Raw genomic sequence first — 27,956 nt, forward strand, 5'->3', positions numbered from 1 at the left:
ATGTCGGTAGCATCTCTGCAGATTCTTGGTGGTATCTGGACCCTTGACACTCTGGACCCTGGTGGCTGTGACTGTGGTAAGCATCACCTTTGGCCAGACCCTCCGTTGAATATGGCCAGACCCTCCGTTGAATAACCCTCCCCCCTTTTTTGTATTCTTTGTTTTCTTGATTTGTATTCTTTGTTTTCTTGAATGTTGAAGGTCTGACGTGAGGATTCTTCTGCTGCCCGCAGCTCTGTCTCAGAATATTGTTGTTTCACACATCACACATCTGAGCGCTTGGATGGGAAAGATGGGCTGGCCATCCTCTATTCTCCCACTCACTGACTAGGTTGCCAATTTCCTATTGTACTCCAAATTCGCCTCGAGACTCTTGCTTACCACTCAGTTACCTCTACTTTCCACAACTTCTGGTAGTGGTGTCAACCAACAGACAGCCGCATGGCTACACAGATTGTTGTGTATGTCTCTTTGTTGCCAGTCCCGGACATTGAACTCAGGACCTAGGCACAGTTCATGAGCTGCTTTTGCTCAAAGATACCCCTCTACCACTGTAGCCACATGGCTCTACTTCTGGATTTGTTGACACTGAAGTTGGACAGGCGTCTCAAGCACTTTCCAGCCTAGGGTGACTTTGACCATGAATCTCTTTCACAGCTTTGTAAGTATCATGGAGGACTGCTGAGAGCCACTCGTGCCTACTTAATCATTGGTCTTGCTGATATTCTTGGACAGACCAGTGAATTCCCTATCTTTGGGTTTAAGTGGTGGGAGCTGAGCCCACAATTCGAATCCTGGTCCTGCCACCTACAAATGGCAGGAAATGCTAAGAAACTCATTTTTTCCCAGAAAAGGTGCCATATTAATCTTTCTTTTTTAATTTTAATTTTTTGTGAACATACTGTAGAGAGGGGTTACAATTACATGGGCAAGATAATGAGTACATTTCTTATAAAGAATTGCAGCCTTCTCCTTTGTTGACACTTCACATCCCTTCCCAGCCTTTCAACCAACCCAACTGCCAATCCTCCCCATCTCCCCCTCACCAAAGTTGTAAAGTTCGTTTTCGACATGACAACTTGTACTTTTCATTGTTGCAAAAAGTTCACCTGTATCCTTAAACAACTGGGTTTTCCCCATCTCCTCCAGAAATTATACCTACATCAAATATAGTGAAAGCAGGGGTTATAGTGTGGGGGAGGGACATACAAAGAAACAAAGAAATAATCTTATAAATGTGTTAGAAACAAATGCATGAAAAAAAAACATTAAAATACATATCTAAGGGTTCATTTTTCTAAGATCACATTATTTAACCTTTTCTGCTTTACTCATAATTATACTAGATATTGCAAATAAGGTAAACCATGGTAACTATGTTTATTTGGGCTTGGCTTACTTCACTTAATTTAATTTTTTCCAAGTCTTTCCATTTCCTAACAAATGGGGCAATGTCATTCTTTCTGATGGAGGCATAGAATTCCATTGTGTATATATCCCACACCTTCTGAATCCATTCATCTACTGAGGGGGATCTGGGTTGGTTCCAATCTTAGCTATGATAAATAATGCTGCAATACACATAGTTGTGCTGGTAGATTTAGTGTGGTCTTGTTTGTAAACATTTGGGTAAATGCCCAAAAGATGGATTGCTGGGTCATAGGGGAGCTCTATGTGAAGTCTTTTGAGGAACCCCCATACTGCTTTCCTAAGTGCTTGAACAATTTTACACTCCCACCAACAATGCAGTAAGGTTCCCTTCTGTCCACATCCCCTCCAGCATCTGCTGTTGTTAGAGACCTTGATTTTTGCCATTCTAACTGGGGTGAGGTGGTATCTCAATGTTGATTTGATTTGCATTTTTTTATGGGTAGGGAGGTTGAGCATTTCTTCGTGTGTCTATTAGCCAACCTTCTTTCTACTTCAGAGAAGTTTCTCTTTAAGTCTTTAGCCCACTTATTTATTGGGCAGTTGTTTCTTTGAGGATTTGTTGTTACGGGATTTATTTTTTTGAGTTCCAAGTATATTTTAGATATGAGACCCTTGTCCGTTGTATGGCTAGTGAAGCTCTTCTACCATTCCGTAGACTTTTTATTGATCTTGCTAGCTATGTCCTTTGCCATGCAGAAGCTTTGAAACTTCATACAATCCCATTTGTCCAACTTTTATTTGTTGTGTTTCCGGGTCTCCATTAAGAAAATTTCGGCCTGGGCCAAAGAGACCTAGGGTTTCTCCTATTCCATTCTGTAATGTTTTCAGAGTGTCTGCTTTGACTCCGAGGTCTTTGATCCATTTGGAGTTGATTCTGGTGCAAGGTGATATATAAGGATCTAGGTTTATTTTTCTACAAGTAGTTAACCAATTTTGCCAGCACCATTTACTGAAGAGGTTGTCTTTCTTCCATTCTATTGTTTTCGCTCCCTTATCAAAGATTAGATGGCTATAAGTCTGTAGGTTCATTTCTGGGATTTCAAATCTATTCCATTGTTCCTGAGGTCTGTTCTTATATCAATACCAAGCTGTTTTGATTACTATGGCTTTATAGTAGAGTTTGAAATTTGATAATGATATTCCTCCAGCAGTGTTCTTGCCGTTGAGTAGCATTTTAGCTATTCAGTGTCTTTTATTGTTCCATATGAATTTTTGGATTGCCTCTTCTACTTCCTTGAAGAATGACGTTGGAATTTTGATAGGATTCACAATGAATTTGTAGATAGCCTTGGGAAGTATTGCCATTTTCATGATGTTAATCTTTCCAATCCAGGATCATGGGAGGTTTTGCCATTTTCTAAGTTCTGTTTTGATTTTATTTTTCAAGGTTTTTAAGTTTTCATCATAGAGGTCCTTCACTTCTTTGGTAAAGTTAATTCCAAGGTCTTTTATTTTTTGTGGGGCTATTACAAATGGAGTTGCTTTCCTAATTTCAGCCACACTTTTGTCATTGTTGGCATACAGAAAAGCCATTGATTTTGGGGGGTTAATTTTATACCCTACTTCTTTTCCAAAGTTTTGAATCAGCTTGAGTAATTTGGGAGTGGATTCTATGGGATTCTTTAAATACAAGATCTTATCATCTGCAAAGAGGGAGAGTTTTATTTCTTCTTTCCCTATTTGGATCATCTTTATGTTTGCATCTTGTCTTATTGCTGTAGCTAGGCATTCTAATACTAGATTGAAGAGAAGTGGAGAGAGCGGACATCCTTGTCTTGTTCCTGAGTTATAAGGAAATGGTTTTAGTTTTTCAACATTGAGTATAATACTGGCTGTAGGTTTGGCATATTCAGCCTTTATTGTATTGAGGAATGTTCCATGGATTCTTAATTTTTCCAAAACCTTCATCATAAAGTGGTGTTAGATCTTGTGTAATGCTTTTTCTGCATCTATTGAGATAACCATGTGGTTCTTATTCTTGCTCCCCTTGATGTGATGAATAATATTAATTGATTTGCATATATTGAACCAGCATTGCATCCCCGAAATGAATCCTGTTTGATCGTGGTGTATGATTTTTTGGATGAATTGTTGAACTCGATAGGCTAAAATTTTGTTGAGAATTTTTGCATCAATATTCATCAAAGTAATGGGTCTATAGTTCTATTTCTTTGATGACTCCCTGCCTGGTTTTGGGATGAGGGTTATGATGGCTTCATAGAATGTGTTCGGTAGTGAACTTTTTCTTTCAATTTCATTGAAGACATGGAGGAGTATTGGTGTGAGCTCTCCTTTTAAGGCCTTGTAAAATTCCCTGTAAAACCATCTGGTCCTGGACTTTTCTTGGCTGGAAGGTCTCTTATTGCAGTTTCTATTTCAGTGCTTGATATGGGCCAGTTAAAATGGTTTAACTTATCTTGGTTTAGTTTTGGCATGTCAGTATTTGCTAGAAAAATATCCATTTCTTTCAAGTTCTCAAACTTATTAGCATAAAGTTTTGAGAAGTATTCCCTTATAATGGTCTGAATCTTGGTTGTTTCCATGGTGATGTTTCCATTCTCATCTATGAGTTTATTAATTTGGGTGCATTCTCTCTTTATCTGATAAGATTTGCTAAGGTTCTGTCAATTTTGTTAATTTTGTCGAAGAACCAACTCTTTGTATTGTTGATTCTTTCTATAGTTTTTTTGGATTATAATTCATTTAATTCTGATAAGTCAGAATTAATTAATTAATTAATTTCCATCTACTGGATTGGGGTTTATCTTGCTGCTCTTTTTCAAGGAGATTTAGATGTGTCATTAAATTGTTGGTTTCAGATCTCCCCAATTTGTTGATGTAGGATCTCAGAGCTATAAACTTAGCTCTGAGTACTGCCTTTGCTGTGTCCCAGAGGAGCTGGAAAATTTTGCGCTCATTTTTGTTGAATAGCATGAACATTTGAATTTCCTTTCTAATCTCTTCCACTCGTGATTCAGCAGTGTGTTGTTCAGCCTCTATGTGTTACTGTACTTTTTTTGGTGGATTTTGGTGTTGAGTTCTAATTTTGTTCCCTTGTGGTCCGAGAGAATGCAAGGTATAACTTCAATGTTTCTGAATTTAGACAAGTTTGCTTTGTGGCCTAAACTGTGGTCTATTTTAGAAAATGTTCTATGTGCTGCTGAGAAAAACATGTATTCTGATGCTGCTGGGTAAAATATTCGGTAGATGTCTGTTAAATCTAGTTGATCTATGCAGCTTTTTAGATCTGCGGTTTCTCTGTTGAGTTGATCTCTCTAGTGGGAAGAGTGGTGTGTTAAAATCCCCAAAAATTAATGTATTTGGATCTATGTGGGATTTGAGGGAACGTAGTGTTTCTTGGATAAATTTGAGTCTTGTTCGTTTTCTATATGCAGGACATCTTTAAGAATCTTTTGTAGGGCTGGTTTGGTGGAGATGTATTGTTTCAATTTTTCTTTGCTATGGAAGTTTTTTAATTGGCCTTCAGTTATGAAGAAGATTTTAGCTGGGTACAGTATTCTTGCTTGATAGTTGTTTGATTTTAAGGCATGACATACATCATATCAGACTCTTGTTGATTTGTCTCTGCTGAGAAATGTGAGGTGATTCTGATTGGTTTCCCTTTTTTGGTGATTAATCTTTTCTCCTTGACAGCTTTAATGATCTTTTCCTTGGTCTGAATTGATCCCGTGTGGATTATAGTGTGATGATGGGATGTCCTATTCTAGTCTGGTCTATTTGGAGTTCTAAAAGCTTCTTGTATCTGAATAGGCCTATCTTTTTGCATGTTTGGGAAGTTCTCTTCTAGGATCCTGTTAAACAAGTTTCCTAGACCATTAACTTCTGTTTCTAGGTTCTCCTCTGCACCCATTATCCTTAGATTAGGCCTTCTCATGGTGTCTTCCAAGTTTTGGATATATCTATCATATTTCTTGGACTTGTCTTGGATAGTTTTATGTTCTTTCTCTATAATACCTAGTATGACTTCAATCCCCGAGATTCAATCTTCTGCATGGTCTAACCTGCTGTCAAAACTTTCTTCTTTGTTTTTTATTTCTTTTCCTTCTAATTGGGCAGCTTTGATGGCTTTAAATTCTTTGTTGAAGCATTGTTTTAGATCTTGTATGAACTTCTTTACTTCCTTAATTTGGTGTTCAGTGTTTATTCTCAAATCACTTAGATTATGGGTTATGGTTTCCTTGGGCTCCCATTCTTTCTGTTGGGTTCCATTCAGCATTCCCTTTGTTGTCTCCCTGACTTCCTTCAACTCTTTGTTATTGGAGCCCATGAATGCCTTTAGTGATCTTTATGTATTCTCATCCTATACTCTCCATTCCTGTATTACTCTTTCCTTAGGTTCCTCCTACTCCCATTCATGCCATTCCTGTAGTTCTCTTTGAGTGTTCTCAGCCTGTTAACGCCATTCCTGCCTTTCTGTTTGAGTATTCTCAAGCTGCTCACGCAAATCCTGTACCAGTTTTTGAATAGCTTCGTCACGCTCATGATATTCTTGTATAAACCTTTGGATTGCCTTCTCTCTCTCCCTATCACGCCCATACAGAGTTTTTGTAGGTTTTCAATCTTTTCCTGCATTGACCTTTTTTTTGCCTCCTCTCTCTCCTTATCACGCCCATACAGGGTCCTTTGTATGTTTTCAAACTTTTCATTTATCATGTTTGCCAGCAGTGTTTGTAGAGCTATTTGGGAACTCTCCTCTGGATTATTCATTATCTGTTCTGTCCCCTGCTTATTATGAGTGGGAGTTGAGATACCCGGACTTGCAATTTTTCTTCTGTTTTTCTGCCCATTTGGGATAAAAATAGCACCAGTTTTGTGCTAGAACACTAACTTAAGGCAAGCATCAACCAAAATCTGAATTTTGCACAGTCAATAATCTGCAGATACAATATAGATCAACAGATACATCTACTCAACACCAAACAACTATATATTAATGGGCTATGAACTGCAAAGATGAATTTGGAAAACCAGAAATTATTAGGGTTAGGGAGAAATGTGGGTTAAAATAGGAATAGAGTGATGTGTGAAGGCACAGGTAGAGTTAAAGAAGTCCTTATCTCAAAGCAGGAAATAGGTTGGATAAGATGAAAGTATAGAGAGAGAGAAAAAGAAGAAAGTGAAAGGAAAAAGAAAAGAGACCAGAAAAAATAGAAAATAATAATTAATAATATTATGCATATCGAAAACAAACTATTCAGAGGAGAACATGAATATAATGGGAGAAGGGAAGGGATATAAAGGAGATGTGAAAAAATTAAAAATAAAAATGCTTAAAATATTATATAGGTATAAAAAGTTAGTACATGTATTAAGGAATTTAAGTCTCAGAGGTTTTGAATTGAGTAAAAAATTTGTGAATTATGTGTGTACACAATGGGGGATAGGGTCTATTAATCAACTATGGGTTTATCTGAGCATGTGCAGGACAACAATTAAGTCACATAAAGAAGAATGAAAGAGAAGAAAAAGTGAAAAGGATAAGAAAGGAAGAAAAAACAGAAGTCCAGTAGAGCTAAACAAAAAACAAAAAGAAATTTTTTAAAAAAGAAAGAAAAACACAAACACATATGTATCCCTGAAATAAAAATTATAAGAGGAAAATAAATTTACTAGAAAACAATATTTTTCAAAAAAGGTAAAAATTATAGATTAAAAAAGTTTTAGAAAAGAAAAAAAATTATAAAAGGTACCAAAAAAGAAAGAAGAAGAAGAAGAAGAACAAGAAGAAGAAGAAGAAGAAGAAGAAGAAGAACAAGAAGAAGAAGAACAAGGAGAAGAAGAACAAGAAGAAGAAGAAGAAGAAGAAGAAGAAGAAGAAGAAGAAGAAGAAGAAGAAGAAGAAGAAGAAGAAGAAGAAGAAGAAGAAGAATTAGTTCTTTAATTTTTTGGGAGGGGTGGGAAAAATCTTGTATCTCCCTTGTGTCCGTAATCAGCCTCTTGTTGTAGTCTCTGGTCTGCTTTTGGTCCTGTGGCTTTGTTGGTTTCTTAAGTCAGTTTGTTCGAACAGGCAGAAAAATGTTCTGCTTTATCCAGGGTTTTGCGATCGTCCTCCCAGGGTAGTTAAATGGGAGTAGGATCTGCTTTGAGTATTACAAAAGAGGGAAATGGCTTTTTCCTCAAGTTTGGAGATACTGTGATGAGGCTAGGTTCTGAGTAGAGTTGAGGCACTTCAACAAACAGTAGCTTTTCCGGGGATAGTTTGTGAGAAACTCACAGAGCCCAGCATAGGGCTATTCTCAGGGTTTCTGTTTACTTAATTTCAGTTGATTGTTGAGGTTGCTAAAGGGAGGGGCAGCTTCTGGATCTGATAACCCAGTGAAGAAAGCCACTCCTAGCTCTGGCACCCGAGCTGGGTGATTTTTCCCTGGGTATAGCTGAGTCTGGCAGGTCAGGATAAGTTCTTGTGATCTGCTAAATGACTCTAGTTTTATTCAAAGGCTTGAGTTGGAGCTAGCAGCTCAGCCGAGCTTTGTCGGTATCCAAGATGGAGATCTCTGGTACTGGGGAGTGGAAGGGGTAGCCTTCCCTCCTCTGCTCCCTGAGAAGGAGTGAGGACGTCAGGCTTCTACTTACGCCGAGTCTTGGTTCTTGGGTTGTCTCTGGTATGCAAACTGCAGGATGAAGATGTCCCAAGGAACTCATTTTTGTCCATATGAATACCAATGGAATGTGATGTATGTCATGATTGAATGGGCAATTCTTGAGTGATTCTACGATAAAATTATATACAATTATATTCTAGGATACTGATTGATATTAATCAATACTTTATGAAGTGTTTAAAAAATTACATTCATTAAAAGGAGAAATAATGAAATACATAAGAATTGGTTGTCACATAGCATAGAGATGCCATTTTTTTCTGCCAGGACTGGGATTGCAACTCATGGTCTGGGTAACTCTGTTGCACTGTGTAGGAAGGGGAAGCTTGCTTTCTTGAAGTCAAGAAATTTAAGTCTATTCCTTACGCCTGAAATCGATCCCCACCACTAGCAAACATCCTATTTGTGTACATTTTAAATATATTATTTATATTTACATACATATATTGTCTCCATATTGCATTCAGTGTAGTTATTCATTTTACCTTTTGTTTTGTTCATGTAGTAACCAGTTATTTTGTTGACTATTATGGCACATAGAATATTGATTACATAGGATATAGGTCTGCATATGTATTCCACTTCATACCTGACACGCAGGATGTTCACAGAAAAGGAAAACATGTGTCACCATCTGTTTTTTACTCCACGATTCATTGTTTGGGCGTGCAGGCATATGAACTCATGGCCTACAGGGCCAAATTCATGAATTATTGAGTGTCAACATGCCATCCTGGGTCAAACTGAGCTGACAGGCATTTCCCAGGACCTGAGATTGAGGCCCTTGGGTTGACAAAATAATTACAGATTGGCATGCACATCGTAGTATGCTAATAAAAATATATATTTATAGTGTGCCAGAGATGTCTATCCATTATTCAGTAATATAGACTACATTCCTAACAATTCTTCGGTATTTATTATGCTTCCATATAATTAATATTATTATTTTCATCCTTAATAAACTATTAATTAAATCAATGTCCTGAAATTTTTGTGTCCCTGTAAGAAATACAAACAAGACCACACTAAAACTCCCAGCACACCTTTGTTTATTTACCATAGCTAAGATATGGAACCAACCCAGATGCCCCTCAGTAGATGAATAGATCAAGAAAATGTGGTATATATACATAATGGAATTCTATTCCTCCATCAGAAAGAATGACATTGCCCCATTTGTTCGGAAATAGAAAGACTTGGAAAAAATATAGTAAGTGAAATAAGCCAGACCCAAAGAAACATAGCTCCCATGGTCTCCTATATTTGTAGTAACTAAAATATGTCTGAGTCAAGCAGAATAGGTCAGATAAGTTGATGTTAGGGAAATGAACCCTAAGATATGTATTCAAATTTTTTTTTCTTTCATGGGCTTGTTTCTAACACATTTATAAGATTATTTCTTTGTAGCTTTGCATGTCCCTCCCCCATGGTATAACCCCTGTTTTAACTGTATTGATGTCGGTATAATTTCTGGAGGGGAAGGGCAAAAACAAATCAAGTAAATAGGGATACAGGTGGACTCATTGCAACAATAAGATGTACAAGTCATTATGTCGAAATCGAACTTTGCAACTTTGGTGTGGGGAGGAGGATTGGGTGGAGGCGCCGGGGGAGGATGGGAAGGGATGGATAGGAGAAACAAAGTAGGAGGCTACAATGCTTGACAAGAAATGTATTCATTGTCTTGCACAGGTAATTTTAACCCCTCTGTACAGTATTTTCACAAGAAAAAATAATAAATTTAAAAAAAGAAAAAAACAGAAGAAAAAAATCATGAAGATGTCATGATCTTGTATTTAATGGATTCCATGGACTCCACTCCCAAGTTACTTGAGCTGTTATGAAACTTTGGCTAAGTAGCAGAATATAATTTTGCCTCAATAAAACCAACCAAGAAAGGAATAAAAAATAAACAAGAAAGGAAGACACAGTTGGATATTTGGGCTAATTTTGTCATTATGTTTTGAGAATTCAAGTTTCCTATAGAAATGCAACTCATATATAATCCTCAGTTGTGTTTTAAATGTTGTCTTAATTACATAACATTTCTAGATGCAAAAGAGCTCATGATTCCCAACCAAAAATTTGAAAAAGTAAGCATCATTCTGTTAGATTCCAAAGAAATGATGAAGAATTACAAAAGGTTAAGCCTGGAGAAATAGGAAAGTTCATTTAATATAGGACTTTGTAGACTTGCCTAAATTAGAATTAGATTTAAAATAGATAATTTTTGTTTGTAATTTAATATTCTATAGGATACTGCAAAATTCTTTTCAAATAAAAGATTCAATTTACAAATTCACAAATGATTCTGGCATTCTAATTGACTAGAGTAGTCTTTCAAGTGAGGTATAATAAGAACTTAGTTAATAGATAATTCCAACAGTTCATGTGTAAAATGATAATGTGAATAATCTAGACAAGTTGTCAACAAATTGATGATATTAATTTATAAATATAGAAAAAGAGCAATCTTTTGAGACTTTGGTGTAATAAGGTATGAAGAGAGTAATTGTGTGACATCTTTTTTTCTACCTTTACATAACACAGGCAGTAATTTCTTAATTATGTACCTCTGTATACAATGAGAAAAATGCTAGGTTTGAGGGGTTTTTAAATTTTGTTTTTGTTGTTTGGTTTGTCCTGGGGCTTAACCCCTGGGCTTGTGCACTGTCCCTGAGCCTGTTTTTGCTCAAGGCTACTGCTCTACCACTTGAACCTCAGTGCCACTTTGGTCTGGCTTTTCCTTATGAGTTCATTGGAGATAAGAATCCAAGGAACTTTCCTGCCTGGGTGGGCTTTCAACCATAATCTTCAAATCTTAATATTAAGATATACAGATCTCCTGAATATCTATGATAGATAATATATATATATATAGTAAAATAAATATAAAATAAAAATAAATTCTCTTTGCAAGTGTTCTGGTCTCAAGAATACCACTGTTGGGAAAATGCTGTAGCAAAGTTAAGTATATTATTCTTTCCACAATAGGAAGGGTATCACATTAGCAAAAGTGTAGTATTTTTTCACAATATTGATAAACTAGTTTATGATATAAATTTAGGGAATTTTAACGTGCACCTTACAAGTTGGAAACTGTTGGGCTAGGATGACTTTAAGGCATAAAAACTTGGGATTGATTGTCATAGAAATAATAGTTAATCTGATGAACAAAAGTTTACTCTTACGGAATTTTTATTGGAAGTGGCACTGTGGCTCAAGTGGTAGAGTGCTCACCTTGAGCTGCAGAGTGCAGGGACAGTGCCCAAGCCCAGAGTTCAAGCCCCACGACTTACCAAAAAAAATTAATTATTATAGTTACTTCATAGTTTTATACTCTACAAGATTGTGTCTATTTTTCTGTTGACTTTTAAATATGTAATGCCTCATTGAAAACTGCATCTATTGCAGAATTAAATAAAATACAAACAGGTACTCTTTTGAATGTCTCTGGTATGGCATGTTCAGAATTTGAAAATGAGTAGTTAGTAGTCATAGGAATGATGAGGAACAGATATATTCTCTCCTCTTAACAATTAGTAAGTTTTCAAAGTTAGGAGTTTACATAGAATTCAACGATTTTCTGTTTTAGTATGAGACAACACTAAAAATAATGTTTTTTTCCAAATAATGCAAAGTATATTCTGAAAATATTGTATAGTTTGATAACATTCCAGTTGATGTCTGATAAAGAAAGAGGTAATTCAAATTAGCAACCAAAATGTTCATTTTTAAAGGTAATACACATAGAGTAATATTTACTATACCAATACAGTGAAATTATATTTTATGTAGCTCATTTTTAAGTTAATTTTATTGTCAAGGTGATATATAGAAGGGGTTGCAGTAATTGTAAGGTATTGAATACATAACATGTCAAAATTTTTACCCCCTCCCTCATTTTTCTCACACTTTTTCTTCACCCCAATACCACTCACAAATTGTAATGTAAATTTCCAACATATTGTCCTGTGACTATTGCTATTGCATTGGTTTGCCTTTTGTCCTTTGTCTCACCATTTCATTGTTCTTCTTCCCTTGCCAAATGAAGATAAATGTATATACAATACACAGGATAATGAATCCAAATACAACAATGGACAAACCATAGGGGAAAACACAAAAGAAAAAGCAAATCACAAAGTACATTAAAAACAACAACCACAAAGAAAAACCTCTCTTTCCATATCTAGGAGTTTATTTTGCACAGCATCATTTTATATGGTCATTTATACATAGCTATTGATTCCATCTGCTCATCTGCTAAGACTATCAGATATTTCCCAGTTATTACAAATGAGGGAAACCATGAAATCTGTTTCTTTGTGTCTTGCTTATTTTTAGTAGGATTTTTCCAAGGAAGCATAGAAGTACTCCGTACATATATAAACTACTCCGTACATATATAAACCACATTTTGTCAATTCATTTATCTACTGAGTGGCATATTGTTTTAAAACATGATTGCATGTAAGTATCACTTAAGGCCATTCAAAAATGACAGATGCTGCCTCACCAGATATACTAATATCATGATTTCTATGTAAGATAATATTTTATGGTGGTACAAATGTTGAGATATAGGATGAGTCTAATGTATATCTTGCACGAATTAGCCAGGAAGATATCCAATATCATCTAGGATAAAAATGGTAGTGACAAAATGTTTAACTTGAAAAAGATATAGGAGGCTGCCAGAAATATGAAGTAGTTCAGATAAATTTGAAGAATTTAGAAATACAAACTCAATTATGTCTCTTTAAATAATAATTATGTAAGTGGAAGGGCAAAAAAAGGGTAAGAGAAGAAAATAACTGACAGCAGATCATTATCCCAAGTTAGAGTACAAAAAGACATAATCTATAACTTCCAAGTTAAAGAGATACCAATATAATACGTCCCACTTAATTTAGGTACATGCAAAATATTTACTTGGCTTTTCCCTACTTAAATGCTCCAAAATAAATGAACACTTACAAGAAAAGTTATGTTATTGCCATTGTTTCAACACTAACTGTGATCAGCCCTCTTTTTCTCACTTTGCACTTGGTAAATTGATGATGTTGTGGCTGATTAGAGTCAGAATTAGGGGCTTCTACTTGTACAATTATCCCAGAACAGTTTAAAGCAGTTTTCTGCCCAAGATATCCAACTACATTGTCTGAAACTGTATTTTGAACACACCCTCACACCTGAACACATTATTTGAAATTATACTTTAGCTTTTCTTGGCACATTCTACTTTGTGTCTTTGTCTTCTTTGCACATTCCTTTTGAGTTCATAGTTGCTCGATTTCCATTTCATCTGTACAAACTGCTAAGAACATTGTTCAACTACCACTTCTTGTTTGTACATGCCCAGTCTATGTATGAAGGTACTTTGTCCATGTTAAGCAATAGGGTAATACTCTCTGAGGAGAAAAGTTCCACAATATAACCCTATGCCCACATTAAAGGATGTAGAATTTAAAGCATTTTGAGACAGTGATATTAGAATTGAAAGGCTCCTTAGGGACATTTTCATGGAGTTCATTAGTTTACCCAGGAGAAATATAAATATCCACAAAATTTGGAGCTAATTAGTAAGTATCCAAATTAACATTAGATCCTAGATGTTGTGTTAATACAAGTCACGATTGTCTTATTGTTAAATCAGAATCCTTCACTACTTGACAGTGTGTATGAGAAAGTGAAAGAAAAGCATTAAAGCAAAAGGTCTTATCTTGTTAGGCATTTAATCTTAGTGGTGAGAGTAATGTCTGAATTTTTCCATTCAATAAAAGCTTGAAGTTTATAAGAACATTTTCCTACATATAAGAATTTGTGTCAGGTTGGTTGACATTGTTATTGCAGCATGGAGATATGCCTAACAAGATTTAGATTTCAATAGTGTATATGGCAATTATGATGTGTCAATTGCTATTGAGGCATTTTCTATTCTAAATAGGAATCAATTCCAGGAGTCTTCAGTCACATTATTACAGCTGTATGTTCAACCTAATACTTGGTGTTACTTGTCCTACATTTATAATGAGTAGGCTGATAGGATATCCAAACACATCGAAATATATTTCAATAAAATCCCAAACTGATATGCATAGATGGTTCACTAATTGGAACTGTAGGACAAATTAGGCTTTTTTGTGCTGTAGTTCAATCTATAAGCTCCTAGCTAAATAAAGTTTTCAAAAATATTCACAGAATACCACTAAGAAAAGTTCATGACAGTTATATCTGTATAATATTTCTAAGGTCAGGATTAAAGCATTTCTTCCCAACATTTAGAATCAACAGGATCTGTTAAATTAATCGATCCAGAATTTTGTCCTCACATTCACATCTCAACATTTTATCAATATAACTTTCACCAAAACACTGTTCTTATTGAACTTGTCTATGTCCTTTTACTGTTCAAATCCAAATAGTAGGTTTCCTTCAATATCTTCCTGAAAATTCTTTCCTTCCTTTTCTTCTGTATATCTGTGTTTATTCTTTTTTGTTTCCTTATTTATCACTTTCCTCCAATCTTGTCCACTCTGGTACTCACATTCTTCACACTTTCGTCAGAACATTCTTTTTCCTCTTCCCTTTAATAATGTCCCTGATTTTATTACTTTTCATATTCATGGTCATGAATATTTTGATGATGTCCAAACAGACCTATTTTTGCATCTGTTTAACATAAATCTTAGAACTATCAGAGAGTTTTTTCCTCTAAATCCTTCTTTATTACCAAGATAAATCCATCTAAATCCATCCTTATCACCAATAATGTAACTAACACAGTTAGGAGACAGAGATGTGGAAAAACTTTAGATTTCCTCCTACCCTACCTCCATCCATTAGATAAGATGAATGATCAAGATTTTCTCAGTTTCTGTCACTAATGTAATTTCCATGTACTTCTTTTTATGACCCTGACACACAAGCCTATTGCAAATACTCATCACCAGTCACTCAGTCCTAAAACAACTGTTTACTAAGTATGCATTTCTCCCCATAGTCTTTTCATATTGGTCCTCTCCATCACCCAATGACTCTCCTTGTAAGCACACAGAGTGAAGAACTCAGACAAAAATTCTAATATCATTATTTACTCACAAAATTGAATGTTGGTCTTACATTTAATGGATGTAATCTGCCAGAAATATTGAAGAATATATTTGTTGACTTCTAGAGCAAGGAAAAAGAAAGTAAACAGTCCTTACATTTTCTACCTTAGCTTACAAATAAGGAAAGAGTCAAATTCAGTTTGTTGGTATAAAGTCAGAAATAGGTTCATGCAGAAATAAAAATAAATTTTAACTCCTGGCTCTGCAGCTTGTGTCCTTTTATGGTAACTGCAGATATGTAAGTAGTATTATGTAAATTTTGTCATGTGTTTACAGCTGAAATGAAGAACATACTCTTAATACATCATTTGAAAACATTGGTTATTGAGTGGTATCTATATGAGAATGTTATTTGAACTAATCACACGAAGTTGAAACCTACATCTTAGTCCATCAAAATGTGGAAATAAATGATTTTATTTATAAGAAAATAATACCACCAAGAACAGTGAGTGTATATACATTAGAAAGACTGCTGGAATAACATTAGGGTTTTTACTGTCTGTACCTGTTTATGTGATTGTAATTCTTGATATTCTAACTCTCCTTTTGTTATTCTGTTTTGTTTTGTTTTGTTTGGTTCGTCATGGGGCCTGGACTCTTGGCCTGGCACTGTCCCTCAGCTCTTCAGCTCAATGCACTCTACCACTTGAGCCACAGTGCCACTTCCCGCTTTTTCTGCTTATGTGGTGCTGAGGAATCAAACCCAGAGCCTCAGGTAGACAAGACCAGCACTCTGCTACTGAGCCACCTTCCCAACCCTCCTCCTCTTATTCTTATTGTATGTAATCCAACGCTGTTTATAACTATGCATTCAATGTGGGAAATCCAGCTTCAAAGATATCTACGTATTTTTTTCCTTTTCAATCACAACATCGTCATTATCAGGCTAAATTGTGGTCATCATCCTCCCCATCAAAATTATTATTAGCAACATAAGTGCTAATTATTGAATGTCGGATATGTGTCTATGATTTTATTATTTGTCTTTTGATTAATAATTTTAATGTTACCACTGTGCATGAATCCATATTGAAATTTTGAACAAATAAACAAAAAACCTAAACCATATCAGGTAGTTTGACTATGTGCTTATAACAAATTATGGAATAGATTTTTTAAAGCATTGCAATTTCCTAATCAGTATGAATTAACTTCCTTTCTTCCCCTAACTACAATCAAATATTTAAGAGTTTAGGCAGAACCTTTTCAAGTAATATACTGTAAATGTTACTATAATATCATGTGTATATCTAAAATTCCCTTGAAAGTAATAAACTCTACTTTCTCTTGAAATATTAGTTATTTTATTCTAGGAAACTTTTAGAAAAATAGACTGTATATCTTTGAAATGAAAAAGGTCAAAAATAGTAGCATAAAATTTTTAGAGCGAGTCTGTCTTCTCTCTCTTTCTCTCTCTCTATATCTGGTTCTCTCTGTATATATAAATGTTATGTGTAGAATAGTATATTTTTAGAGATTATTTGTCCTCAGAAATATATACATATATCTAAATTTATGTGTAGAATGATATACATTATAGTGAAACAAGTATCTTAAAATATAATTAAAATTTAAAAAAAAACTTCATGAAATCAAGTGCTGGTAACTCACCGTTATAATAAGAACTATTCTGGGTGCTGAGATCTTAGAATTGTTTCCGAAACTAGCCCAGACAGAAAAGTACTTGTTAGATTCTTATCTCCAATTAACCACTAAAAACAACACCCACAACAAAAAATGTAGCACATTAATTTCACAAAAGCATCTTTAACTGCTGTGAAGATTTCTTAGAAACATGAATACATACCCCTGGAAAATGTCAAGTAAAAAAGTATAGAACATTTAGGTCCATGTTAAAGACATGATTATTTAGATTGTTTAAGATATTTAGGTAATGATTAGAAGTTAAGAATAATGATAGGTACGTCATATATTGGGGCAGATTTTTTTATTTTATTTTACAATAGTAATAAAATGATATTTATAATGATTATATAATGATTACTCTTGCTTGGTATTTGAATTATCATAAGTGATAAATATTTTTAAATGATTTCCAAAGCAAAGGAGTATCAATTCTTTTGTAATTTCAAAACAATTAAGAAAATTATTTCAAGGCTGGTTCACTCTAAGTCTATATTTCTTTTCTTGTTCTAGTTTTCCTATGTTAGTAGAAATTAAAATTCCAAAAATTTAATGGATATTGGCATTTAGGAACATCTTCACATACACTAATATTGGAGTCCCTTCAGTGGAATTATTTTATTTCATTTGTTACTTTCACAAATAAATCAAGATGATTGTGTATTTTGTTATTTTCACTGTTTTTGGCTCTTATCTTGAGAATACGTTTTTCCTAGAAAACTAGAGATAAGCAATTAGATTGAGCATGTAACATATGACTTTCATAAAATGCAGATGCATTGATTTGTGTCTTTTGTCATTTGCTAAAAGTTTCTTCCAGAAAAGTTTCTCAATTACTTAGAAGTTTTACCTCTTCCCCTCCACAATTATACTGACATCAAATACAGTGAAAGCAGGGGTTATACTGTGGGGGAGAAACATACAAAGCAACAAAGAAATAATCATAAATATGTTAGAAACAATCGCACGAAAGAAAAGAAAACATTTGAATACCTACCTTAGGGTTCATTTCCCTAACATCACCTTATCTGACCTTTTCTGCTTGACTCAGACATATACTAGATATTGCAAATAAGGGAAACCATGGGAAAACAATAGGGATACAGGTGGACTCATTTCAACAATGAGATGTACAAGTCGTTATGTCGAAAAATGAACTTTACAACTTTGAGGGGGGAGCAGGGAGGATTGTGTGGGGGACAGGGAGAGAATGGGAAGGGATGGGAAGGGGAAACAAAGGGAGAGGCTACAATGCTTGATAAGAAATGTACTCATTATCTTGCCCATGTAATTGTAACCCATCTGTACAGTATTTTCACAATAAAAAATAATAAAAAATTACTTAGATGATGCATAATTCCTAGGTATTCCAGTTATCATATATACTTTTGGATTGAGTTATCTCTGTATAAACCCAAACGGACAAAATACCCTCAAAATAAACAGAAATCACATCTTTGTTTTAAACGCAGTAGTTTACAAAGAGTTTTTAGCCAACACCAAAACATCTTTTTAGCTATTCTGCATTTTGTGTGAAGAAGTTTTAACAATAGTTTTTTTCCTGACATGCAATTCACTTACAATATATTATCTCCTTTTATTGTATACGTTTTAGTGCTTTGGAAGTGAACTGTGCCAGATTTTCACAAACTTGCATTCCTTCAAATAGAAATGCTGTAAATTTTAGAACAGACATTAAAAATAGATATAAAATTCAGTTACAGGAATTTGCCCAGCATACATCCTCTATAGTGTGTCTTTTCAAAATTTGTTTTTGCGGATCATTTCCAGGGTCTCACACATAATATTCAAGTTCACTGTCAATTAACTACATTCTCTATCCAAAAAAGTTTTTTACTTCTGTTAATACATTCATAGAAGTGTAATGCCTGGATCCTATAAAATTCTCTTTCACCTTTTGAAGACTTGAAATCTTATTTGCTAAAATGATTGTAGTATTATACAAATCGATCACTATCAGAAGTATATCAATTTCTCCACAAATGCATTAATATATTTTGTGTCCTCTTTTTATATTATGGACTTATTAGTGAGTTTTTATTATTTCTTAGACACTAAAAAGGAGCTTATTTCATATGCTCCTCCTATTAACTATTAATTTGCATATGTTATTTAACGAAATATACTATTCAGGAAAAAAATATATATAGAATTAGAAAATATAAAAATACTTAAGTTTCAGGGGCTGGGAAGGTGGCTCAGTGGTAGAGCGATGCCTTGCATTCCTGAGGCCCTGGGTTCGATTCCGTAGCATCACATAAGCAAAAAAAAAGCCAGAAGTTGCTCTGTGGCTCAAGTGGTAGAGCGCTAACCTTGAGCTGAAGAGCTGAAGGACAACGCCCAGGCCCAGAGTTCAGGCCCCACAACCGGACCCCTCCCAAAAAACACTTAAGTTTCATAATCATTGTAGCATTAACATTGTAGCATTAACACATATATGCCCTCTATCTGTTGGATATGGTTTCGTTTCTGTTATAGTGTCCTTTGAATTATGAAAGGTTATCACTTGATATAACCCACTTCTTGCTTCTCTTTAGCTACTAATGTTTTCCATGTCAAATTTTTAGGAACCTTTACTAATCCGATGTCATGAACTTTTAAATTTATGTTTTACAGGTTTTTACATCTCATATTTAGTTTGATAATCATTCTTTATAAGGTTTGAGGGAGGCCAGGTACCGGTGGCTCACGCCTGTAATCCTAGCTACTGAGGAGGCTGAGATCTGAGCATGGTGGTTTAAAGCTATCCTGGGCAGGAAAGTCTATCAGACTCTTATCTCCAATAAACCACTAGAAAACTGGCAGTTTTGCTGTTGCTCAAGTGGTAGAGTGCTCACCTTGAGCTGAAGAGCACATGGACAACTCCCAAGCCCAGAGTTCAAACCCCATGACCGACATACATACACACAAAGGATTGAGGTAATATTCTAAGATCATTCTTTAAATCTAGATAGGCAATAGTGCCAATACAACCATTTAAGATTCTGTTTTTATTTCATAAAGTCTCATAGCATCCTTTTCAAAATCTGTGGAACATAAAACTAAGAATTTATTTTTGAAAAATCTGTTACCTTCTTCTATGCGTCTCTTCTTATAATAGAACTAGGTTATCTTCACTAAACATGGTAATCCGATTCAAAGCTTGTATGAAGGCTCAAGTTACACCATTTTACAAGATTGTTATGAATTCCTTGAATTTACATACGGGATTATTGAGCAGGTGGACCAATATTCTCCAGAGATATCTGGATGTTTGATAGTCACTCATATTTGACACCTTGTGGAAACACAAACCCCTGATATTATATATAGATAAATGTTTTTAGTGATTGCTCAAAGCAACTAAAATTAATTTAGGAATGAGTTAAGATTTAGATAACATTATAGCATAATAAAGCTGAATGATAACTACTTGAGCTGTACTGCAGAAGAGAGAGAGATGGGGAAGAATGGTGGATCACATAGGAGCTGTATGTCATTGGTATTGTTTCAAAAAACAGAAAGCCTTCAGAGAAGAGAAGGAGAAAAATAAAGTGTCCTGATTCAAGTTTCTTTTTAATCCACCTGATAGTTTGGACTGAAAGTCAGATAACATAGAAAAAATAAAATAGAAAACAAAGCATTGTATAGAGCTGTTAAAATGTAAAAAAGTTGTAATAGGAATATAATTCATTTCCAAAGAAATAAGAGAAAGAATAAAACTAACAATTGCTAATGTGGATAGAAGATGGATCACATTTTAACATATATAATTTTGAAAAAGCATACTAGGAATGAAAATTTTAAAAAGTCATAATTTAAAACACAATTTGTATTATAACTAGACAGTATAGTTCAGTGATAAAACTTTGGCCTAACATATGTGAAGCAATTGTGTGATCTCCCAAACATTACAAAGCACACACAAAGCACACACACACAAAACCCACATAAACAAACACACACATAGCACATACACACATTTGGAATATTGTTATTATCATATTAAACAGAGGAAATTATCACAAACAGTAAAAGTATTTTAATATATGAAATCAAAATATTGCTCATACTATTTAAAAGTTTAGTAGAAATAAAACAGTCACAAGATACTTGGATTGTTATAGATTAAGTTAATTGAAAATTAAGAAATAAAAGACATGAGAAATTTGCAAACAAGTTTTAAATAATAAACATTTGAAACATGTATACTTTTATTTTGATAAAGGATTAATGGATGTTACTGGTGTTTTAACTCAAGATTTAGTATATGATAACCAGGTGCTCTATGTCTTGCTAGGCATGGCTATATCTCTAATCATTTCACTCTGAAAATTTTATGATAAGGTCTCATTGTTTCCCAGTCTCTCCCGAATTACAAACCCTATTTACACTACCCACCGTAGTTAGAAAATGGAAACCACAAATCACTATGTGCAGCTCAGTTATTTTTTTAATTCAAGTATAAATATTTCCAAAAAGTGACCGTGTAATGCAGCCTTTTTTAATAAAGTATGTGCTTCTTGAAAATACAGTATTCATTACTTGAACAAATATGTTTAGAACTTTAAGAAATTAAATTTAAATTTAAGAAATTAAATTTAAATTCATCAACCATATAAAATTTAAGAAAATAATTTTTAAATATTCACATGATAACTATTTTGAAAGCAAAAAATATATCTCTGAATAATTTACATGTGTTAAAATTATGCAAAACTAAATTAACTAATCCTACAACTCTGAAAAAAGAATTACCCTAAAGAAACAAAAGAAAATAATTAAGTTCAAAATTTAGAAAATAAAATGAAGTGTACCTTTAGTTGACTTAAATAACTGTAAGCCCTCTGTATATCAATTTTATAATAAAAAATGCATGAAGAAAGAAAAGTACCCATTGGTCAATATCGACAGGAAAAGCATCAGTAGTTTTATTTTTGAGTGTGCAAAAAAATCAATGGAAGCGTTAAATATGTTACTTGCATAATAAATGTATTCATTACTTTATTTAGGTAACTGTATCCCCTCGGTAAATTACCTTTACAATAAAATTAAATTGAAATTAAAATTAAACTAAATAATATACCAATAAAGAATTCATAGAGAGCTAGGAAGGTGGCTCAGTGGTAGAATTCTTGCTTTGCATGTTTGAGTCCCTGGGTTCAATTCCTCAGCATCACATAAACAGAAAAGAAAACTGGAAGTGGCGCTGTGGATCAAGTGGTCGAGTGGTAGCCTTGAACTAGCCTTGAGGAACAGCGCCCAGGCCCAGAATTCAGGTCCCACGATCCGACACCCCCTCCCAAAAAAACAGAATTACTAGAAACCATTGGTTTAAAACTTTTTTAAAAACTGCCCTAAGTACCCAAGTAATATAATTTATGATACTATTTAAATACTTCAACTTCAGCAGAGAAGCCAAAAGTTTAAAAACTGTTACAAAGTAAATTAATAAATCTGAATATATTACTATTAATAATAATCATAAGATGAATTTATAGTGGTAGTCAAATAGGTAAGAAATGAGGCAATTTGCCATTCGTTGGATTTAATATGTAAGAAAGAATTTTCTAGGTTTTCTAAAATATATAATCAGTTTAATGAAGAAACTATTCTGTCACATCATATGATAATTAGATGAAGCTGATATTAGAGCAAAGAGCAGATTGTACTAAGTTTTGCATGTTAAAGTATATGCTTATTTTGGTTGTGGGAAATTGTGTTCAACTTGGGTATTGTTTTTGTAGACTGGTGTCATATCAGTGGTTAATTTTAGGATAGGGGTTCCCTTTCAAAAGAACATGCATCTGATCTGACTTTTTAGCCTTCCCATTATCAAGGGCATAAGAGTTGCACACCAAATTGTCTTGCTTCCTAACTTGGTTGGCCTGGATACGGCAGCCCTTCCAATCTTAACCTGTACATAGTGCAGGATGGTGGAAATGATCCAATGCACTCAACTATAGATTGAGAAGGAAGTCCACTAAACTTTTGGCCTGGGTTCTGTTCTCAAGCCCCCTCAGTAGTTAAGAGTTCAGATGGGAGCCCCTGGTGCCAAGCAATAAGAGTATTTCTTAAAGCAACTAGACATATATATGACTTAGGCATGTGAACACCTCAGGACAAGAATAAAAAAGCAGTGAAGTATAGAGGACAGGCCCAATTTTATCTAGCTACTTGGAGGCTGAGTAAGATTAGCTAGCTACTCTGGTGGCTGAGATATGAAGACCACTATTCAAAGCCAGTCCAATCATAAAAATACATGCGATTATCTCCATAAAACCAGAAGTGGAACAATGGCTCAGTGGTAAACCAAAATCCTTGGACACAGAAGCTTAAGGATGATGAATGAATAAATGAGCACTTGCATATGCGCATGCGTGTATACACGTGCATGTACACACACACACATACACACACACACACACACACATATGAGTATTTCAATGCGAAGTTCTTTTTTTAACTTGGTGTACCCTATTTCCCTGTATTAGTTTACAAATTACATAGAACTCATCATGTACTCATCATGTTTCTCTAAAGTCAACTCTCTTTTTAGAAACATGCTTTTATTTGACCCATAGTTTGATTCTTCTCCCTCAATTCTGTAGAATTAGATGATTGTTTAGCTTTGCCCTAGCAATACAATTTTGTGAAATCTTGCATCAAGCAACGTATTTCTTTCACTAGAATGCAAGCCTCTGTCAAGCAATTAATAATAGGATTTTCTTCTCTTTGCTTGCATCTGTAGTTTTATTATCTTCATAGATTTTATGATGATCTGTCTGTGCATGGCAAAGACTGCTGTGAAAATAAAAAAAACCCGTCGCAGCACTTATCATTTATATACCATCCATAGATATGAAGATGTTTAAATATTACTGAAATTGCTTTGTAATAAATCATGTTCACCTTGACTATCATGAAAAAGAAGAATTGGTTTCTCAGCACTTTAGGTAAGAACTTGATTGAAAGAAACAAAAGGACAAGTGAGGAACAACTCAACACATACATTCAAATGAAACAACACAAGCCAAGAAAACAAATTAATTCAATAGTCAAGGACCTTCAAGAAATGCAAAGACTTAAAAAAACATCAGCTATCACAAACTTATGAAAATCCTGACTACATGGGAGTCTACTCTTGAGAGGATAGAGGTTAAAGCCCAGACTGGACAGACACATCAGTACAAAATGCCATGCACCTGTTATTCTAAATTCCAGGAAGAATAACATAACGTGGACTGAGCCCAAGGTCATGCACAAGGATCTGAAAAATAATCAGGATAATTTAGTGCTGGGGACATGACAAACTGGTAAGAACACCCATTTAGGGCGCACAAGACATTCAATTCAAACTCTAATATTTGCGTATTAAAGTAAAAAGCTTTGATTTTAAATAATTGGAATAATTGTAAGATTTGAATATTTGAGTGGAAAAATGCATGAGAGAGATTGAATGAACCCACGTTCCAATGCTTTCAACTTAAGTGAAACTATTTTATGGTACTTCAGACAAAACAGAATTACCTTGCAAATGAGCATGGTTGTGCATTTGGGTGATGGAAATGCTTTAATTACACAGCTGTAAATTAAATAGATTTTATTTGGGTAGATTGTACTTCTTAAACTAAGAATCTGGATGATGTCCCTGAGATTTTTCTCTCAAGGCTACCACTCTACTATTTGAACCACAGTTCCAATTCTGATTTTCTGTTGGTTGTTTGGTGATAAGAGGCTCCTGGACATTCTTGCCCAGAATGGCTTCAAACTATGATTGTCAGATCTCAGCCTCCCGAGTATCCAGGATGCCAGGCATGAGCCGTCGATAGTTTTAATAATTTAGTAAATTGTACAGTTACTGAAATTATACATTATCATTATAACCTGCATAATATATGTGTGTATGTATATATCAATGCATACAGATAAAAATATTTTAACATATTTTTGTATCTACAGTAGATTTATGAAATCATCCATTATAAAATAAAATGGAAAAAAAAGTTAATAAGGAGCAAAACAAAGGAAATTATCACATGTTTCTTGTTGTTGAATGGAATACGAATTCAAGAATCAGGTTGGGAAAATCATCTCTACGTTAACAAAATGGATAAAAGCTATTAATTCCAATCCATCTATTTGCCCACGTTGTGCAACCTTACAAATGAGTGTCAAAATCAAACCACATTGTTTTGCCTTTGCTTTTAACTCACCTGATATAATTTACGGGTTAGATGAAGTAATCAAATAAAGATTAAAATAATATTATGTGAGGCTATGAATTAGAGATGAACATGATTTTAAATATGATAATAGCTAATTAAGTTGCATATTTCTAACGTTTACTCTTTCATGTCCCTCATTCCCACATTAGGAAAGTATATAGAAGGTTCTCACTAAATTATATGTACAATTATGAAAAAAATGTTTTGAAAGAATATGGGCACAGTGGTGTTTTAGCTTATTGAAACCTGTAGGGGTAAGTGTGTTTTTGAGGACTTGCAATACATTGTGATGAAGATGAAGGAGGGGTGTTCTCATTCTGGAAAACTGGATAGAGTATTGCTCCCACAAAGGAAGTGATGAATTATTCAAAAACGTAACAGTAAAATCACTTTCACAACCATGTTCACTGCTGCACTATTCATTGTAGCCAAGTTACGGAAACAGCCCAGATTCCCTTTGTCAGAGTGATGATTAGAGAAAGTGTGGCACATATACACAATTGGATTGAACCCATCCATTTTGAAGACTGTTACATTATTTGCAACGAAATGGATAGATCTAAAAATATATTAATGGAACTAAGTCAGAGCCATATTTGGAAGCTAGAAATTTATACAAGTTTACACAAAAATATTAACCAAAGCATGCTATTTGCAGAAGAGTATTTCAAAGGTGTAATTTCTTATAAAATTGAACTTTACTCCAACAAAATGAATACCAGTAAACTATCACTTGGCATATGTGAGTGGAAGTAAAAAGAAAGGAATAAAGAGAGTTATGGAGGAAGAGAGTGAAGGTATAATATTCAATGCAGATAGTATGAAACTAGAAAAAATTAAAGTGGGGTGAGGTTTGGAAGGGCGTGGAAAAGTTATATAAAGATCCATTTTACTTAAAAAAATGATATGTTGAATGAAAATTCCCTTGTACAAGTATTTAAGATAATAAGAATATAATTAAAAACAATGGAGACATCTGATCTTAAATTCTATTTCCATCTCTTTTAAAAAATAAATTTATGTGCTCTATAATTTGATGAGAGGGACGGATTTTGTGGCTAGTTAGATCATTGCACATCTGTCTCTTTCTTCCTCTCTCTCTTTCATGGTTCTCATTGGTAATATGATTGCTCCATAATTATCCTAATTTTTTGCATCATTTCCCTTTCTGCTCTGCCATATCCCTATTCATTTACATAGAAGACATTATTTCCTGTTTTCTCATTCTTAGAATAAGCTGCACATGAAGACAACACTGGTCCTCATTTTCAGTCTGTACCTTTAAATACGGAGGAAAATCTTTCCTCTGCTCTCTACCAATTTCCTACTATCCAGTTAGAATAATTTAGAATAGTAAAAATTAAAAAAGAGAAAATAAATAATAGTGAAAAAACAGATGCAGAAAATTCACCAGATTTTTCTGACCATTTCATCCAATGTGAACTATTGGGGAAATACATGGACAGCTCATTCTCACTGGCACTCAAAGTCTCTGGTTAGGCAATTCTGATGAAGTTGAGGAACAAGATGAAAAAGTGACAAATGGTATCAATTGCAAGAAAAAAATGAAATAGTATCCAAGCAAATTTCTTCTTTGTTCTGCTGAAAATAATCGCCTTACTACAGTGCAGAGACTACTTTCCAAAAAGGCCACTCATGTGATTACTAGGGATGACGATGAGTGTACTCCTCTTCATCGAGAAGCCTACAGTGGACACTTAGATATTGTCCATGATTTGGTGGCTCAAGGCAGATATCCATGCAATAACTGCGAATGGCTGGACATCCCTGCACAGTACTTATACATGGAATAATAACAGAGTGGCTTCTTTATTTCATCATGATGCAGATACCAATGGCCAAGTTAAAGGCCTCTTGATCCCCATGCATCTTGCTGCTGGGAATAGATGTAGCAAAGATACGCTGGATCTCCTTCTGTTGAACCATTATATCAAGCCAGGTCTGAAGCACAACTTGGAAGAAACTGCATTTGATATTGCCAAAAGGATAAGTATGTATCACTACCTCTTTGAAGTTGTGGAAAGCTGTACAAATTGTTCTCCTAAATCCTAATTGATCAGTTATGTTTCTTAAATTTCAAAATTGCCAGTCCATCCTATGTGTCCATAGAAAATATTTTCACAATACAAAGCAACAGCAATACCTTACTTTAAAAATTCATGTATTCCATGGTATTCTTCCAAGTGAATTGCCTGACTTTGATGTGAAAATATATTCGAGTTGTTTGTATACATCTATAATGATTTCTATAGAGTTTGTGATTTTTTAAATCAGAAATAATTTTAACTTATCTGTTGAAATGAGTAGTACAGAAACTAAAGATACTTCTAGTGCTTGTCTGAAAAAGTATATTTTAAAATATTTAGTATTCTGTTTGTATAATATCCATAATCTATTTCATTCGCTCCTAGATATGATACATACGTTCATTAATAAATGGGTCCTTTCAGATTGCATTCCATATAGAAACATTTTAAGATTCTTTTTAATTCCTAGGTCCTTATAGAATTTTATTTCTTTGGGATAAAATGATAATGTTATCTTATTTCAAAAGTTTTATAAAGGTTATGCTATGTAAAGGCCTTTCTAAAACGGTGAAGATTGAATACACTGATGTCAAACTAACTTTTATTTCTATGAATTACATATATTATTACACTTGTATATTTGTAATCAACTTTTGAATAACTGTTTTTCATTTCTTGCGTCTGAAGAATGAAAAATATGGAATACTTCACAAATTTTCCTATCATCCTTGTGCAAGAGCCATGTAAATCTCTGTATTGTAATTCGGGTAGACCTGATCCTGAAGCATGTAGTATCCTATAAACTTAAGTAATTAATGATGCAATCTTAATACAGGCATATATCCTTGGTTGCCTATTTGT

General features: G+C 34.2%; 1 pseudogene; it reads left to right on the forward strand.

Annotated features, from left to right (window-relative positions):
* Positions 1 to 27,120, forward strand: LOC106002815 (annotated as a pseudogene).
* Positions 27,121 to 27,956: the final 836 nt, after the last annotated feature.

Source organism: Dipodomys ordii, unplaced genomic scaffold (genome assembly GCF_000151885.1).
Source record: "Dipodomys ordii isolate 6190 unplaced genomic scaffold, Dord_2.0 Scaffold1000002382, whole genome shotgun sequence".
NCBI lineage: Eukaryota > Metazoa > Chordata > Mammalia > Rodentia > Heteromyidae > Dipodomys > Dipodomys ordii.